Source organism: Parasteatoda tepidariorum, chromosome 2, assembly GCF_982258835.1.
Source record: "Parasteatoda tepidariorum strain Cologne lab strain chromosome 2, Ptep-v5.0, whole genome shotgun sequence".
Classification (NCBI taxonomy): domain Eukaryota; kingdom Metazoa; phylum Arthropoda; class Arachnida; order Araneae; family Theridiidae; genus Parasteatoda; species Parasteatoda tepidariorum.
This window is the reverse complement of record NC_141756.1, coordinates 27,132,409-27,153,122: the sequence shown is the minus strand read 5'-3', so window position 1 is coordinate 27,153,122 and position 20,714 is coordinate 27,132,409.

The following is a 20,714-nucleotide window of genomic DNA, read 5'->3' as shown; positions in this document are numbered from 1 at the left end:
GCAAAAATCTTTATAATCATTTGATGAACCAATAATTCAATTGATAAAAGTTTTTAAACACTTTCTTGCCATATAATTATTGTCCTTTTTCACAGTAAATAAATTCAATTGAGCCATTATGCAAATGCAGGGTGTCCCAGAATTATTGGGACAAATTTTAAGGAAACCACAAGGATTCAGAATTACATAGCAACCCATGGTCGAAAACGTCATGGGAAAGTAGTATGACAGGTACAAGAAGCAAAGAGACACAATACTGAAATCATCAAAAATATTTATTGGGCAAAGGTACTGTGGTAGATGTGTCGTACTGTGGTTGAAAATGTTTAAAAATATTGTTTTAAGAAAATAAACACAGCTTAATAGGCAGGTTGAAGAAAATAGAAATAGCTTGAAAGTGTGTTCTCTAAAGATAGGTATAGCTCAAAGTGTGTGCTAAGGAAAATGAAAGTATATACGAAAATATTTAAAGAAAATAATCATAGAAAAATAAACATCTCTCAAAATGAGGGTTTAAGAAAATGAACACAGCTTCAAAAGCATATTGAAGAAAATAAAAATAGCTTCAAAGTGTGTTTGTAAAAATAGGTATAGCTCAAAAGTGCGTGTTGAAGAAAAGGAAAAATTAATATGAAAAGGTTTGAAAAAATAACCATAAAAAAGTATCGACATTTCTCAAATTGTGGATTTAAGAAAATTAACATATCTTACAAATGTGCATTAAAAACAAAGCGTACCTGACTGTTTAAGAAAATGAACATAGCTAACAAATATGCATAAGAATTGTGCATTTGAGAAATTTGAAATGCACATTCAAAATTCTGAACGTAGCTCAAAATGAGTGTGTAATAAAGCGATTAATAACTGTTTAAAAAAATGAGGAGAGCAATTGCTTTTGTTTTCGCAAACTACATTTATGACTGATACGTTAATAGAATTATCTCATAAACAATGATCATTCATAATTTCTATAAAATTAAAAAGAACTATTTTTTAATAAAAAAAAATGTCATGCATGGCTAACGTAGGAGTTAAAAATTTAAGTTTATTATAAAATTGCATGTTTTTATACATCGATCCGCACTTCGAGCTACGTTCATTATTTAAATGAATATTTCAACCTATGTTCATTTTTTTTTAAATTATTGTGAGAAATATTATTTCTCAAACCCATATTTGAAGTTCTTTTCATTTTCTTAAACATACATTTTTAACTATGTTCATTACTTCTAACATGCGTTTTTGGATGCATAATGTTTTCAAATTAGCTACGAAAAATACTATGGTATTCAGAGCTGCTATGTATCAAAATAATGAATTTTTCATGTCAATAACCAATGCTTGGGTTGTTCAGCAACAAATATATAGAGATATTACTCCACAGTTTCTACGCTGTAGATTTAAAGTGTTACAAATTATTTTAATGCTCACCAGGTGGCAGTGAGAGTATGTAGATGACTTCTCAGCAGTGAGTGTTATTTCTCAGCTCAATGTGATAACTCATCTAGATTTGTTTATAAATTAAGTTGCTTTATAGAACATTTCTCTGCTGTTATTTTAATAAGTTTCGTTATAACACCATTCAGTTTCGTTATCTTGTATACGAGGTATCGTTTGAGTTTGGAGCAATACCGCCGCGTATGATTCTCGAATTGTTAAGCCCAACTACTAACAGCTCATTCCTACGCTTGATATTATGTGTAATACTGTTAAATTATGCCATACAAAATTCATTTTAGTTTTATTAAAGCTATTTATAAAAACTTTGTTGCTAGTAAGTTAGTCGGCTAAACATTATTTTTCTCAAGGTTAAAACAAATAATACTTTCCTTAAATTTCCAGCTGACAAGCTTATTGTGAAGAAAATTTACTTATTTTTTTCGATGAATTCCATATTTATTACATATTTTTAACAAAAATTTACTCAAAAACCAAAACAAAGGACACTTTTCAAACGTCATGGATATTTTTTGATGCATGTGAAATATTTACATCAAATACTTGGAAAGGATGACAATTTTTTAAAAAAAATGAGCAATAAAAATTATTTGTTTTAAAAATTGATGAATTCTATATTTATTATATAATTTTAACAAAAATTTACTCAAAAAACAAAACGAATGATACTTTTCAAACATCGTGGATACTTTTTGAGGCATGTGAAATCTTTACATCAAATACTTGGAAAGGATGCCATTTTTTGAGGCATGTGAAATCTTTACATCAAATACTTGGAAAGGGTGCCATTTTTTTTTAAAAAAAAAGGGATCAATAAGTATTTGTTTTAAAAATTGATGAATCGAGGAATTCTGTATTTATCATAAAATTTTAACAAAAATTTACACAAAAACCAAAATGAAGGATACTTTTCAAGCAACTTATTGATGGATTGGAAATCTTTACATGAAATACTTAAAAAGGATACCACTTTTTTTTTAAAAAAAGAAAAAAAGTAATAAGTTTTTGTTTTAAAAATTATCTTAGAATCTTAGACTCCCATTGAAATTAAAAATACATGTGAACAACAAAATACCTCCTAAATACCTCCTAACAACAGCTTAAATATTTGAAATGGTTTTCTCAAAATAGTCTTTCTTAAACAAATAATAAAAATATTTAATAAATTTTAAATTATAAATTCCCTTTAGAGAAATAGTTTAAAAGTTACTCCTAAGCAAACAATATACTTCAAATTCCTATGAAAGCATAGTTTAAAGGATATCCAAACCTATATTTTTTTTTCCAGAATAGCATTTCTTAAACTAATAACATAATATTTAATAAAGTTAATAAAGTATCTATTAAAAATAGTTTTAGAAAAATGCCCAACGCAATTTTTTCCTAAAATAACCACTCTTAAACAAACAATATAATATAAGAAGTATTCGAGTGCAGCGTACCGTGCAAACGATAATAAAATTAGAAAAGTCCATCGGCCGAATCCCTCATCAACTATGCCACGTTTCCCACTTTAATTTTGAGATAATTCTGTGATGGTGGGGGGGTTGTGGAAAAGTGTCTGGCGTGGGAGGAAGAATAAGGCTCATGTTCATGGGCATGAATTGCGGTCCGTTAGTGAATGCCCATTAAAAAGGCGATTCACTGGAGTCAAGTAATGAGCGAGGATATAATCCGATTACACTTTACGCTCCCATCTGTATTCCCCCCCCTCCTCACAAATCCGGGATATGTATCAAATGGAATAAGCTATAAAAGCTGTGTCTTTTATGAGCCGAAGTTTTCGAACAGAAGGACATCACGAAATCGATAAGATTCTGATTGGTTTATCTCAGATCGAACGTTTTGCGATTTGGGAGTGATTGTGTGAGAGATATCCTCCTATAACTGGATGATGGCACTGATTGGATGTTTTATAACTTAAACAAAATGCTTTTTGGAAAATATTATCCTCTATCGCAGAATCTCAGTGAAAGGATGAAAAGAGGGGTATTATTAAATATAAAAGGCGTTTTGGCAAGATGCCTTTTGCATGTGAGACAAACCATGGCTAACAGATATAATAAATTAATAGAACTAAAAAAAAAACTAACAAAAATAGTAGTAGCTGACTACCGTACCTCAAATTACCGGTTTGTAAACTTTCTTTTTACTTAGTTACTAACTGATTAACTAATACACTGATTCTCTGATTCATCCAACCACCGATCAGATAACACTTTCATTTTACTGAATCACCGCGTTTTCAGTGATTTGCTCCTTCAGTAATACACCATTTCATACCATGATTCGCTCCCTTACTAATATGTTGACTCAATAATTGGCGATATATCGAATGTTTTGTTTCATGTTTTCCTTCGTACTTTTCTTTCCTTATTTAGTTGTGATTCTTATATGGCAAAAACCCTGCAACACTGTCGCTGCCGATTATTACACCATAATTCTGCAGATTTAAGTCATAAATTCTGCTACTAAGATAGCTTTATCAAGAATTCATTGAAAAATTACAGCTGCCATATTTTCTTAATTTCTTTGCAATCATATTTTGTTAATTATAAACAACCTTATTTAACTAACTCATTAATTTCTATTAATTTAATAAACTAAGGAAATAAAATATATGAGCAGAAGAAAATTAATAATCGTAATAGTAACGGAAAATACAAAGTAACTCATGCTATTTAAATTCAAGTTTTTTTTTCTCTAATGACTGATATAGATATGTGAATCTACCAAAGCTTTACTTCAACCTGCCTCAGTAAAGCATTTAAAAAAAAATATAGTAAAGACACTTCATGGAAGGAACAATCGCAACATGGTGTTTCATAAACAAACATCAAAAATCACGCTAATATTTAACAATTTAAAATAAATCTATGACAAAAAAAATGGTTTACTGAACAAGATTTAAAATAAGGACACATTTATATATGCCAAAACAATCACATTTAGACCTCAACAATGAAACGAGAAAACACCTAATTAAAATCAGCTTAAAAATACTGTTACAAATCAAACATATGCGCATACTCACCCATACATTCCTTCGTACAAATGATTATATTAACGCACATATGTACAATGCGCAAAATCAAAAAGCGAAAATCAAGAATAAATTATTTGATTTTTCCACGTACTAGTACTGAACCTTAATGGTTCGAAGGCTTAACCTTAAATATGCTAACTATTTAGTGCAGATGCTATTTTCAATTACAAAATCAGGCAGAAAAAAGTAATTGCGATAAATAAAATATCTTAATTCCTCAGAATAGATAGGAAAGAATTTCTGGAAGATGTGGTCACAATAAAGTAAATTTTACTCTTTGGCTATTCCGCTGTGACTCAAGAAATTTTTAAGCGGGATGAAAAATTTTTGCACACGATTATAAAATTCGCTTGCCCAAAAATTATTTCATACAAAAAATCATTTTTAATAATTATTATTTATTATTCTTTTATTATTTTATATGATAAGAGTCATAAAAATGTTCAATTTTAAGGTACACAACTGTTTGCATGGTTTTAAAGAACATAATATTAAAGAGCAAAATAAAAAAAGTTAAGCGTAATAGGTTGTGCAGTTTCTAAGTTATCGAGTTGTAAAAAAAGTCATTGATTTAAAATTTGATAACTCCTTAACTATTCGACCAATTTTTTTCAAATTTTGCATTTTGTCGCTTAAAAACACGTTCTTTAAAATGATACAAAAATTGCACACCTTAAAATTCAGAATTTGTCCGACCGTTATTAATTAAAATATTAAAAAAAATTATAAATAAATATAATTGTCTTTGGATAATTATATTTTATTTATATTTTTTTTAATAGGGAGAGGAAGTTAATTATTTTCGACAGCTTTAATACCAGCAATTTTGAAATCATTATTTGGAATTGTGATATTTATATAAGAATTCTTTGAGAATTATATGGGTATAGAAAAAGTAAAGAATTTTTAAACTTTCATTTCTTTTTCTCATTTTGGTCGTAGCAATTGCATGGGTGAAGAGGATGCCATTTCTAAAAGCTTCAAGCATGATTTTTCAAACAGTCCTAATAGTTTTACCATGTAAAATCTTCTAAAAACTTTGCTGTGAAAATAAAGATTGTTCAAGTAGAGTTAATATTAGAAATGTTTCCATATTTTTGCCCTACCCCTGAATATATTATACGATTCGAAAGTTATGGCTCTAGAGGTGCGTGAGGAGGTAGTACAACGTGTACTACAGCGTGGCTGACGGATAGATTTTAAATTATTGCTAAAATTCAATGCATACAGAAGTGCATCGTTTTAACTTAATTCGAGAAAAATATTTTTCAGACTTTTTACATTATTTTGTATTCATTTAGGAAGAAATAAGTGATAAATATTATATTTAGGATTTTAATAATTTATGGCTATAAAAAACAGCGTGAAACACCGGCATCCATTCTTTGCTTTAAAGTCTAAATCTTCCTAACTCGAATCACTTTCAAATAATAATTTTTAGAATTTGCAGTTATTTAGATTTCAAATTTGGCTGTTATTCATCATTGAAATATCTTTAATTTGAAAACTCAATTTTTAATAAATTTATGAATATGAATGAAAAAAAATTTAAAACGATTTTTGTTGCATTTCATATTTAGTACAAATATAATTTGGATAATCTAACAGATTATTTAGTTCGAACTGTGTTTGTTTTGTATGTTTGTATTTTATAATTGAAAATAGAAAAAATAACATAATATAATTTTGCTTGTATTGTGCCAGAAAAAATATAAAAGGTTATTTTTTCTATCAGCCATGTTTACATTAAACTCGTATGCAAGTACTTGGATAAATTTATTAAAGATAGGCCATTCTATGTTTATTCCAGAATGGTGAATAATATATTCTAGAACTATGTTGAAAAGGAGACATGATAAGGCGTCTCCCTGTCTTAATCCATTTTCATCTGAGAAAGTGCTAGATAGTTTTCTATCTAATTATTCATTCCAAGTTTAGCTAACTGAATTAGTTTATCAAGCGTGCCCAGTTAAGACGATATCGGAATTAATTTAAAATCATAAATTCGCGTGACATTGATATCATAGCAGTTGACGTGTAATTTATTCTAAAATCATATCCCCGTATTCAAAAAACTTTGTTATGTTTAAGCACATCATTATACTTAGATTAGCATGAATGCTTGCTAAAGGGTTCGCATATGTATTCGGATGTAAGAACGAAACCTTGCTAATTCAAGTAATAATAAATTGATTAATTATCGTCTGCTTTGATATAACAAATGCAATCATTAAATTTGACGCAAACGATAAATAATGCAGTTAAATTATAATTTTTGGGCACGAGAATATATTTTTCATTCGTAGCAAGATTAGAAACAGAAAAAAAATTAAACGAAATATATATTTTTATTGCATTTTTCGAACGGCATCGTAAGAATAATTTGGAGCGGGCCCCTAAAGCTCCGTGTCGGGGAACTGACCCAATCCCTTCTTAAAAAAAGTTGAATATGTTGTCTAAAGTTGTTTTCAAGTTGACAATAATCCGATCATGAAATGATGTATTTTTGGGAATAATATGCTATTTTCACTATTGCTGTCAGTTTCATGACTGTTAATTCCAGCTTGACCATTCTTAAGCCACCGCCCTCTATGCTTGTCATGAAAATGGCGTATAACGTCAATATATGGAGAAAAGTCACAGTTGTGAGAAAATAAAAATCGTTTGTGGCTTAATTTTTTTTTTAATATTTAAAAACTTACTCCAATGTTGCTTTATCTGTTCCCATAAAAAAATGAAGAAAAAAAATGGAATGAGGCATTTATTTTGATAATTTTAATCTAGCTGGGAAAATGTTGCAGAAGTAACGAATATCAAAAAAGTTTAATAACTTCTAAAATGTTTACTTTATTTGACCTTTCTAAAACCCACATAATTCTTTATGCACTAACTTAAAATTATAACTTTTCTTCAAGTGCAAAGCACTTAAACTGTGGCTTTTTTTTTTCCTTGAAAAAAAAAACATTTTGAAAATCTTTGTTAATTTTAGTTATTAAACCTCTTAAAAGTCGCCAATTTGGCGATAATTTTTCGGTTAGATGAAAACTATCAAAATCACTGCCTTATTCTCAGTTTTAACACATTTTTACGAGCCCAAGTTATGCAGCATTGGTGTAGGTTTTTAAAAATTAGACCACAAACGCTCTTCATTTTCACAAAACAGTGGTTTTTCCCCATATTGACATTTTGGGTCATTTTCAAAATAAACGTAGATAGTTCTGGATTTAGATGGGCTAAACTTGACTTAACAGTCAAGAGTAACAGTTGAAAACTCAGAGCAGTTAAAAAATAGCATATTATTCTCGCGAAAATCATCATTTCATATTATGACGGAGCCTTCGAAAAACAGCCTTAATATCGTTTGTGATGGATGGTGAATAATTATAGCAAAAATCAAATATTTAAAATTTACTTCATCTTCTTCCAGTCATTTAAATCCTACAACCTATGCAAACCAAATCTTGCTTAGTTTGAAATTGAATCGGAAAAAAGCATAAAACAGCTATTTTTTTCACCATCCATTTTACGGTTCCCTTCTTCGCAATGTTATTCTCGGGAGGTATCAAGGCTGCAGGCGATATGTGACACCTCACCCCTTCGTGTCACATATCACAAGGCGACGCGAACTTTACAACGGATTCTCATTAAAAAGAAGGAATAACCACCACAACGAATGAAGAAAAGTATAATAAAAAAAAAATCGTCTGCGGTAATTGCATAGAAGGGAACGACTAGCAACTCAACTCCACTCACTTTCTTTTCCACGTGAGTATGATTCATGTTCTCCTATAGTTAATTGACTGATTTAATGGCTATCTAGAGATTTTTTTTTTTCTCCCTTCATTTCTTTCAGAGCGAAGAGTAATGATGGATTTCGATAACTTTATAAAGATTTTGCCCGGCTAGCGAGAGCTAATAAGAAACTAAAGTTATTAGCTTACAAAAAGAAGGTAACTCTATATTTTCAATGGGAACCCTAATTATAGATTGATTGAATTTTCAGTAAAAGTATCTGATTGAATTTCCAGTAAGATTGAGTAGAAATAAAAACAAATTATTTTTAACAGAATGAAGAAAAAAGTTTCTTTTACATGTTGTATTGCTAAGGCGTTTCTTGGGTTTTTAATGTAACAAAATAATTATTTTAAGCAAACATCAAAGGTTTAAAAGAACAAAATTTGAGCAATAATTTATAAAATTTTTCGCAAGATTCATGATGACTCAAGGTATAGAACTGTTACCTATAAATCGGTTGATCCAGATTCGAATCCCAGCGATGGTTCTTCGATTCGAATTCTGCACCTGGCTCGCACCATCCACAGTGCTGACGTAAAATATCCTCAGTGGTCATTTTTTAACCTTCGTGTTATCGAACAGTGAAAAGTGTTCGTGATTTTTATCTTCGTATAACGGAAATTCAGGTTAGTTACATCGAAAAATCTCCACCAAGACAATATGCCTCGCTGCTTGATCCAGGAATTCCTTTGTCTTCTGAGATGGTTTCAAAAGTATAAGACCACGAAATTGAATATTGATAATCGTAAACTCAAAATTGGTTCGACATTCAACGCTGGTTATAAAAATAAAATAAAAATATGAAATTTTACTCAACAATTAAAAAAACTCTAGGAAACTAACTACTATGAGAATAAATTCTTAAAGATATAAAAGAAATATACCTAACCACGTCTTAATTTTTCAAAAACAATTTCTGTAGAAATTTTAAAAGCCCTGAAATCAATTACAAAGTTACTAAAACAAATTCTGGTTTAACTCTTTTAGTTTAAAGCGTAAAATTTAAATACCTAAATCAGAACTATAGAAAAACGCTATAAAAATTAGAAATGCAAAGAAAAGGTATTTTAAATTTTATTTAGGCTTTCAAGATTTAAAAAAAAAAGTAAATAACTAAATTAATTAAACACAAAAATCTCTTTCAAAGCTCTTGGAAAAAATCTGGATGCCAAAAAAAATTTTAATCATAAAATTTCAGTAAAAAAATACTTAGTTACTTGAAAGGCCTCCTTTTTAACATACTTAAAAATATAGGCTTGGACATTTTTATTTTATTATACAATTCAAGCCTCTGCTGTCCCACTTAGAGTTCCAGTTAAAATTTAAGTGCTCCAGCTAGTCTGAAAATATTCAAAATGTTTATTAAAACTGAATTTCCAATGGCTGTAGTATTGTGATAAATTTTGCTTGTAGCTGTCAGGAAACGACTGAAGCGTGCTTTGTCCACAGGTACAAAAAAATTGTTCATTCACGATTTAATTGCTCTAGCTAACTGAAAAGTGGGCGAAATTTCGATTCAAAATTCCATTCTACCGTCACACACTTATAAAAGAGAATTTTCTATACTTCACTTTAAAATTATAATATCTTTTATTATTCAACAAAGGATAATACTTGTGAAGCACGCTCATTCAAAAATAAATCTATTTTTATTTAATTTTGTAGCAAACTTTCCTTCAAATAACATGTTTCTTTTAAGTATAGAGTCGTTTTTATTAAAAAAATACTTACATTTGTTTTCCCATTTCTATTGCAATATGAAAAAACGCTTCAATTTCTTACAGAATAATAATATTTATTTTTACAATACCCAGGCATCTTGTCAAAATATTTTCACTTACACCATTACAATACCTCTCCACACAATAGAAATGAAATAGGAATTTCAACATGAAAATAAAATCAGCAGCAAGGCTAGGCTGCCTATGTAAATGTCATATCAGCTTATCATCCCAGGCCATTCGCCTAATCCGTGATTCGCTCTGCTAAAAAAAGGCATCCTTAATCCCTTTTTAGTGGCTTATCCTCAAACCCAAACTAAGCGAGATCCTTTTGTGGAAAAGGGAGAAAAATTTTGATGTTTTCAACAACCCTCCTTCAGCATTTGTGGAGGCGCTTTACAAGAGTCAAATTAGAAAAGACTAATCTTTTATTCCAATAGATGCGATCGGGGAGTACTTATAGAATACTTAAGCTTTATGGGGTAGTTCGTAAAGTAAGAAAGTTTTAAATGAGTTAACTCAGTATTTAATATTTAATGAAAAAGGTGCTTTGAAAGTTTCCAATTTATATAAAGCTTTTTTTTTTTTTGAAGTTTTGTCATTATACACAGATTGCCTTATTTAATGAAACTCAATTCACTCGAATTATTAACTCTCAAATTCAAAACCAGCTCCAGTTACTGATTTTTATCGGGTTTATTTTAAATTTAAATTGAATCTTTTTCAAATTATTAAAAGTAAATGTAAGTTGCAAAATAAAAAGCCCAAACACATTTTATAACTTTGGCACAATTTACAATCTTTGTAAATCTACACTTGGGCACCTGCAACTCGGAAAGAAGACTGTTGAAATCAGCTGGTTCTGTATAAAAAAGAAGGCGCGTGTTAACGTTGCAGTTATTAGGTTTGGTTTATTATAACGATTAATTGGCTTTCGGATAAGATTTAATTGGTTATCTGCAAGTGACGTCATGAACAAATATTACGATTCAGTAACCAATCAGGTGTGACACCAACGTGTGACGTAACTTAAAGTTGCCCAATTATCCCTATGATATTTTTCAATCAACCAGTAATTACAATTAAAATATTTAAAACAGTAAGACATGATACATCTCACTCAGAAAAATAGTCACGCAACTTTTATCCTTATTTAGTTGATAATATAATCATGAAACATAAAAATTCGACACAGAAATCTAAATAGCTATGTTTATTTTTATATAATTGAAGGTTTTTCGAAACTGTTTTTAACTAAGAGTATTGGAATATAATTTGGTTTTTCCTTTAATTACTGAATCACTAGGCAACGTTGCATCAATATTACTCCTACAAAATGTTAATTGAGAAAAAAGTCAAAACACTGTAAATAACTTTTGCCCAAATTATTGGATTTTAACCATCAAATTACAATCCTCGTGGATCAGCAACCTTACAGTCTTATTAATTAACAATCAACAGCAGTTGCATTGAAAATAACTGAAACAATGAAACACGCATGCAAAACAATACTGGATTAAAAGTTGTTGAATTCATCGAACCATAATATCATTTAAAATTGAATTTTACAAGTTGAATTAAACTATTAAACTTTTTGAACTTTATTAAATGATACTATACGAATGGAACAAAAATATAGCTCATTTTAATACCCTATTATAGTTGCAGCAACTTGGCACGATTAGGAAAATTATGGCGAGGGTGCTAATATTACATCTAAACGTTGAGCCTATTTTTCTAAAAGTGTTAACACTTAACTCTTATATTTGTTTTCTAGATATTTTTCTAGATTTGTTTTCTAGTTTTCTAGAAATGCATTAGGTGCAAAAAAAAAAACAAAGTTTACATGCATATTTATATATGCATTTGACTTTTAAATTTATAGTTTTTTTAAAAATAAACTTAGTGCTTCTTATAATTTACGCATCACTAAATGAAGCAAAAGAAACATTCATTGCTTATAATAGTTAGTTAAAAAAATTGAAGTAAAATGGCAATTAATAACATTTGCTCAAATTATTGAACTTTCTCCCATTAGCTTACAGTTATTATGTATACAGACAAGTAAACCTTCGCTCTGTTAAGTGACAAGAAACTAAAACTGCATTTAAAATGTTCTAAACAATGGCACGTTTTATAGTACACACATAACGTTTCACAGTTAAAAGTTTTGGTTCCATTTGAGAAATAATATCATTTAAATTTGCTGCAATATTACTCGGTGTCAAATTGAACCAAATTATCATATTTCCTGAATTTGATTACTCGGTACTGTGGTACGACTTCGCCTAAATTAGGGTTTATTTTAACACTCTAATAAGTTGGTGGTTGCATGATAGTTATTATCCAGGTTATAAGACTGCTAATTATGGTTTTCAGAAACTTTGCATGATAATTATGGTTCAGGTTGCAGCAACTTTGATAATTATAATTCAGAATACAGCAACTTTTCATGGTAATTATGGTTCAGGTTGTTATAATTTTGCATGACAATTATAGTTTATGTTACAGCAACTTTGATAATTATAATTCAGATTGCCGCAATTTTTCATGATAATTATGGTTCGGATTACTCATATTACGATTCAACATTGAGGCGACTTTTTTGACAATATAAACAAGTCGATTTTAGGTTTGTTTCGAAGATAAAAAAAAAACACATTAAACATAAAAATAAAGCTAATTTGTTTAACTGCTTTTGCATTTAAATCAAAGATCTGTTTAAAACTTATTTTAATTAATAGATTTTAAAATAAATTAAAAACTTTTTTTTCTATTTGCGCATTACAAGATGACGTCACATCAACGTCATTACTTTAATATGTATGTAGTATACCTCCTCGATTTATTCAAGCAAAAAACTAAATAAACTGAAAAATATTAACTTTCAACACCGATCGAAGACTTGAAATGGAAGTGAAGCACACACTTTCGAATGACCCCAAGGCATTATTAGAAAATGTCGTCTTGCTATTGGTCTTCCACAAGAGCGTTTCAGCGCTTTTTATTTCACTTCGAAATAAGAAATAACGGGCGCAAGTTAAAAATAACAATAGTCAAGAACCCTCAGGGAACATTTTAACTTTTAGATATTTTACGAACGAATCGTAAAGTTAACTTTTCGTTTTGCGAACGAAATTATTGTATGCCTCCAGAGGTTTAGAAAAGATGAGTATTCTGAAAGTTCCACTTCTGTTTTGATTGAATTTGTCGTTTTTTGTTTATTTATTTCCGCTTGATAGATCTCGAAAAAAACTTTTTGTGAAAGAACAAAAAGCTAATAAAATATAACGTTCATATTTTGGTTTTTAGAAGTAAACAGACAAATTGAAAACTCGAAATTGAATTGGGATTAAAATTTTTATGGAGTAACGTATAAAAATGCATGAGTAAAAAAAATTTATTTTATGCGGCATTAAAAATAAAGTCTTTTTCTCAATAACTTTTTGTTTCTATAAATGTTAAATTATTTTTCAAGAAAAAAATTATAAGTACCCTTTAAAGGGCCCTACAAGAAATTAAACTATTTTTCGTGTGAACATAACCTATACAAATAACAGTTCATTTATTTGCCCTGCCATCATCACTACAGCTCGGTAGTGTGTTGGAATTTCGAAATAAAAAGACTTAATGAAGGTGAGTGCATTCCAATTTGTTCCATTTATTTCAAACCAGTTAAGTTTTGAATTTGCTTTGTATTTATAATTTGTCGTTGGAGACTTTATGAACTAAAGTCTCAAAGTGCTAAATATGTGTGCTAAAGTGCCCAAAGTGCTAAATATTTCAAAACGAAAGTTAAGGACACTCAACATGGTATTTAAAACTAATCTTATTTAATGATATGAGTTAAACTCCAGTCATGTGAAAGAAATATAAAGTGATAAAGTAGGGAACAGATATTCCTGATTTTTGGTTCAAGATTTACCTATTTTTAATCAGTTCTCTCTATATCATTTTGAAAAATTGTGCAAAGTGACAATATAAGGAAAAGCCATAGTTTTGTTTGAATTAAAACGTTTTGAATCTCTAAAAAAGTACTCAAATGCTGCATTATCTGAGCTCATTAAAATCTGAGAAATGTTTATTGATTTTGATAATTTTCAACTAGGTGAATAATTTCTCGCCATATTTTTACGTGATTTCTCTGTTTTGATGTCTAAACCGTTATAATTTAAAATTATTGTCTTTCACTTTTTTTAAGGGAATAAAAATACGTTTTTACCCATTGGAAAAAAAGGGTTTCGTTTCGGGTTTGATGGCGTGCGCACCTTATTTGGACGTCATCACACTTTTCAACTGTGTGCAAGAGTAATAGTTAACAGTGCGCATGCGTCGTCATTGCATGCGTTGCTATGGCGACCGCTGCTGATTGATAATTTTCTTTTGAATTCAACCCAAAAAAATTAAACTAGACTTCACATTAAATTATACAGAAAAAAAAATCGACAACAACCATTTTGCCAATGGGGAACCTGTGATCGCCGGCAGCCGTTGTCTAATTTTTTTCTCCTATCTTAACTTTTATAATATTTCGCTTTTATGATATACATTATATTTTATTTTTTCCATTTTCTTCAGTGAAAGAGCATTCAAGAATATTCTTAAATAAGATTGACAGGCATACTCTGCAATCCATTGACTTTTATTTCAAGAAATAAGAACTGGTATCATTCACAAGTTGCGCTACTCCATTCCGCAAATCATGGGTTGACAGTACTCCTTTTATTAAAAAAAAATTTCCATGTCCATTCTAATTTGTGGTCACAATTTCAAGTCTGAAACACACCCTATACGAATGTCAACTCAGAAAAAAGAAAAACTACAAATTCTTAATCCCGTCCGTTCATTCAAATAAGATTAGGACAGGAGGACCCGCATGATTCGTCACTGGCGATCGGATCTGAATCATTGAGTTTCGGGATCTGAATTGTCCTCGCTACGCCTTTCACTCCCAGTGATTCGTTATCAAATGAACCCCCCCTTTTCCCATTCTTCACGCATCATTTCATCCCCTCCCTCTATCCCACCCAAGACTCATTGCCATTTACTATCAATCATACCCGAAAATTTGACGACTCCACCCCACATAAAATCTGACTTTGACTCAAGGGAAAAACTGGATCAGAAAATTTCATTTTCTCTCTCACTTTCCTTCTTTTTTAATGAGATTGAGAGGTGATTCGACAAATTGGAGAAGAGTTTGGTGAAAAGGGACAAAGATTCGGTATTTATTGCTCAAATATTTGATAGAGGGGTGATTGGTTGCATGTTTATTAATTGTATGCGTGTGTGTGGATATTGCTACTTGTGGAATCTGAGCACTTTGCTTCGGATTTTTTATTCTTTTGTTTAGTTTAGGTTAGTCTTCGTTTATTTTTTAATGGAAAAAAATATATAGACTGAATTTTCTTCAACATTTTTCTTTTATTATGTTTATTGAGGATGGTAGATCCAAAAGTGAAGTTCATGTTGAGTACGTTTCTAGCTAATTATAAATACTTATTGGATCGTGCACTATTAAAAATTTTCGTTTTTGGTAAACCAGCGATTCCCAATAGGTGTTCCGTGGAAACCTAAAGTGTCGGGGGAGGGTTGCTAGGCATCAGAAAGTTCGAATGTTTTTGACCCATAATGATTTCTGTTCCCCTCTCAATGAGGTAGCCCAGGTTTGGATCCCAGAGGGGGCTGGTTGATACAAATTCTGCTCCAGGTTCTCACCACATTTCTGAGAGAAAATTTCCTCAGGGGTAGACAGAGCATTGAGTAGAATCCTCTTTCCAGTTGACCTATCAGTGAGAGGTTTCGGGATTTTCCTCTCAGTGTGACGCAAAAGCGAATTAGTTCCATCGAAAAGTTCTCCACGAGGACTAGTTTTTCCCAATGCTTGATCAAAGAGTTCCCTTGTCTTCTGGATTGAGTTCAGAATTACATGGCTACAGAGTTAAGCATTGATATCCGAGAACTCAAAATTGGGCCCTTTGTTCAACGCCGGTTATATATACATGTAGACCCAGAAAAATATGTAGTTAAAAAATATCTATAAAATGTAAAGCATAGACACAACAATCCTAACTAAGGGAACTTTTCACTATGTCACGCAAAATAACATACATATGTAACTAGCTTAGAGAAACAATATAAAAAGCACAAATAAGCATTCAATTTCAGTACCTAAAGTGAAATAATTTAGCGAAATAACGTATAATACCCGCATAAACGATTTGAGAAATTTTGTTGTAAGAACAAGGTATGCATGGAGAGAGACACATAATACTCGCATAGGCAAATTCGACAAAATGTATAATACGAGCATAAACAAATGGAAAGGTTTTGTGGTAAGAACAAGGTATGCTTGGAGCGAGGCGTCTAATACTCGAATAAACAAATTGAAAAAAATGTATATTACTCGCAAAAACAAAGGGAGAGGTTTTGTTGTAAGAATAAGTTATGCTTGGAGAGAGACTAATACTCTCATAAACAAAGTGAGAGTTTTTGTTGTAAGAATAAGTTATGCTTGGAGAGAGACTAATACTCTCATAAACAAATTGAGAGGTTTTGTTGTAAGAATAAGTTATACTTGGAGTTAAGAAAACTCATCTCGTGAATTAAAAAAAGAATTAATATAAAAAAGAACTTTTCAGAATGCTATTGCATAAAGTTAATGACAAAACATGTATAATTATCTAAAAAAGGATAATTTAAAGAAAAGATGCTTTAAAAATAGGAGAAAGTGGAAAAGAAATTCTATCGGAAAGTTAAATCCCAGTCATTTTAGTTTTTTTTTTTTTTTTTTTTTTTTTCTTATGAAAAACAGTAGAATATTCCGAAGTAAAACTCTAATGCTGCACACAAACTACATGTAATTCCATCAAAGAAATCATTTCAAAAAAGTACTGATTTGGAATTGTATTGTATCAAAAAAATCTTTGAATGTGACTGAAACATTTTTCAAATTTCAGAAACGTTAATTTATGTCGTCAACGGTCATCACAGCATTTTTTTTTTTTTCATTTTTGCTATTTATGTAGACGTGCATTATTTTTACCCTTCAAGTGGAATAATAATTAATTTCCATATAAATTAATTATCACTCAAAGAAGATTTTGATTAAGATACACCTGCATGATCTAAAAAAATTCCACTAATCTAATCGTCTAAGAAGTAAGACTTTTTTTTTGTTTAGCGATAACTAAGGTTTATATTTGGCTGTGACGCATAGTTCTGCTTGGCGTGGTATTATTCCTGAGTACCTCCCACCCTGTGTATCTTATAGATTGATCACGAATGTGGTACATGAAGAAGGATGTACCCGCAATCCGAAAGGCTTGTTGTTTTTTCTTACCTCATTTTTCTTTCTTCGGTCATTTGACAAACACAGCCATAACAATCAGGCATGGATGACACACGATAAGAGCTTACAAGAAAATACCAAGGTTCTGATAATTTTTTTCTTCTTTTTTTTTCCCTTCTTTTTTTTGTTGAAGTAATTAAATAAAGAAATGTTTCAAAAGATTTTCTACGCTTTTCCTTATAATTAATAGCAGTAAAACATCTTCATTCAAATAAAGTGGAGTATACTAAGGGAAATTGTCACCAAGGATATTTTTTACTTTTTTATTATATTATATTATATTATATTATATTATATTATATTATATTATATTATATTATATTATATTATATTATATTATATTATATTATATTATATTATATTATATTATATTATATTATATTATATTATATTATATTATATTATATTATATTATATTATATCATATTATATTATATTATATTATCCCTTACAGAAGTTTAAGGTATTTTTGAGGTTTATTTGAGGTTGTTTCGAGGTTGATGGAAATCTACTTTAGAGCAACCCAACTAGGGGAAGTTGCTTTTGAGGTGTACGGATTATGTTTTCTACAATTCAAGCAAGTGCGTATATTTGAGGAGTGAATAATTTCACCCGTCTAAAAAATATTTTTGAGTTAATATGAGGATGATTTTGTGAGTGTAAATGAGGTTGAAATTCAGTTTTGTCAATGAGGTGCTTTTTTTTATGCAAAACATAACCTCAATTTCCATCTCAGATGTATTTTTTTTTTTTTTACATTTCATCTGTCAATCTCAGAACAGACTCAAAAACATAATGTAAGGAATATTATTTTTGTAAGGAATATTATATTATATCCAATATTTATATTATATTTATTTTCTTACTACATATTATTTTTTGACTGGCACTGAAAATCTGATCTAATTTGTACTTGCAGCTATGAAAGCGCAACTCTATAGCCTTGTATTTTGAATTTAACCTAGAAGACAGGGGAACTGTCAGATGAAGTATTTGGAACAAACACACCTTCGTAAAGGAATTTTCGACAACTTGCATTTGCGCTTTATGGAAAAGAAAATGACAAAGACTTCGCACCGTTAGCCCGATGTCAAAAGGATTCTAACTTATAATCTAACTACCACTAGAGATATTTTACATCAGTAATGTGGAGAAAGTGTGAGTTGGTATCAAGATTCAAACCTGAATCTCCTCATTGCTTAGTAAAATAGACTTTCGGTGACTAAGTGGTTTTGATATTTAATTATATAAAAGGATGCATTCTAGATTTTAAGAAAAGTGCAAGACTTTTTTTTACATAGTTTGACAGATGATAGGGTTTCGTGAATCTGACAATCTTCTATGAATGTCGTGGTGAAAGAGGAGTTGGTCAATAAAGTATTATTGGAGAAAAAAAGCTTTTTCTTCATATATTTATTTAAAAAAATTCATTTATTTTTAAATTATGTAGCCTTTTTTTTCTAGAGTATTCTAACAATTATTAAAGTTTGTCGATCGTTACTTTTTATTAAAATCCAAATTGCCTATGGTGAAAAAATTATGCATTTGTATCAAATTTTTGTAAAGTTTTTCATTTAATCAGAATAGATTTAAAGCCCAATTTCTTATCATATTCATATATTTTTGAAGCATTTTTCAAATATACAGCCAACACCTTCTTGGAAGAGAGAAGGCCTCAGTACGAATCAATTTAGTAGAATGTTATACTGCGAACATAAACTACGCAGTTGAGGAAAATAAGAATAATGTCATTACGTAAGGGTTAAAAAGCTGAGCAGTAGGAGAAAATACAAAGGATGTCAACGCGTTTGAACAGCTAAAGGATCAAATTTCTTGTTTATGGTAACCCTTGCTGATGCCTTCGCTCTTTTAGGAGATATTGCTACAGCGGAAACAGTTGCATAGTAAGCACTTTAATTGGTCAAAAAAAATATTATATAATATTATATTTATCTCCAACAAAAGACCTTTACAATTGGCATAATTTTCAAAATTTTGAAATTTTAGCCCTTTAAAGAAGACTTTTTACTAAACGTATTTTTAAAAACGAAAGTCATTTTAAATTTATTTTATTTTATTTTACACGACTACGGAGTTTTTAAGGAGTGAGACTAAATTGTAAAAGAATGAAGCAGCATATAACCGCCAATGTGCACCGAAAAACTAAAACTTTTTTAAAAACTAACTTCAGGAAGATGCAGTGTACCGGCTGCGCAAAAAACCTCAAATTTAAAGTCGAGCATTTTAGATAATATGAAAACAATTCAGTTCTCTATTGTGGATTTACTTTCAATCGGATCGGTTGGGACAGCTATGAATATTAATGTGCCCTTTAGAAAATATATGAGGAGGAAAAAAAAATCGAAACATTATTTCTTAAGTGATGACTTAATGTTGTCTAGTACAATGGTTCCCAATCAGTCACCGGAACCTTAAATGATTACGTTTCTTTTGGTGAAACCCTGGCTTTATAAACGAAATTTCATTAGTAGCTCTGAAGATACTGACAAAAAAATAAATACAGCTTTAAAAAAACCTGCTATTATAAGCGTTAAAAATAATAACGCAATACTTTTATTTTGGTTTTAATTATTTTATTTTTAACTGAAAGAATTATAATATTTATAATTTTCCATAAATGCAATTATTACTGGTCAAAAAACTCCCAACTCTCAAAACCTCAGTGATCATGCCATAGAACCCAGGGTTCGGCGAAACACTCGTAAAGACCGATGGTCCAAAAAATGTTTCATTAGTATTTGTAAATATACCAACAAAATAAATGCAATTTTTAAAAAAAACTGTCATTATAAACATTGAGAACAAAAACGCAATTTTTTTATCCTGGTATTAATTATTTTATTTTAAACTGAAAAGCTCAATGAGAAATACTTAAGGAATTTTTTATTTAGGCTCACTTTTTTAAACGTATTAAATACATAATTATTAAAAAATATATTTTTTGTTACTTTTCATTCATTGGCATTAAATAAATAATATCTTTTAAGTAACAGTAAGTAAATCATGGATTATTGATTGAATATAAATGCAATTTTTAATGGTTAAAAAAACTCCTAACTCTCAGAACCCTAGTGATCATGCCATGAAACCCCAGGATACCAAGGAACACCTTTAAAGACAGCTGGTCTATCATATGGGATGCATCTTAAGGGAATATATATGAGACATGGCACCGAATGGACAGAGAACTAAGCATAAAATTATTTAAAAGATAAAAAATAAAAAAAATTACTTCACAAATTAGATGCTCGAAAATTTTTGTTAATGCAAAAAATCGCTAATTAAAAAACTATATATCCTTTTAAAAAAACAAGGAGATTAT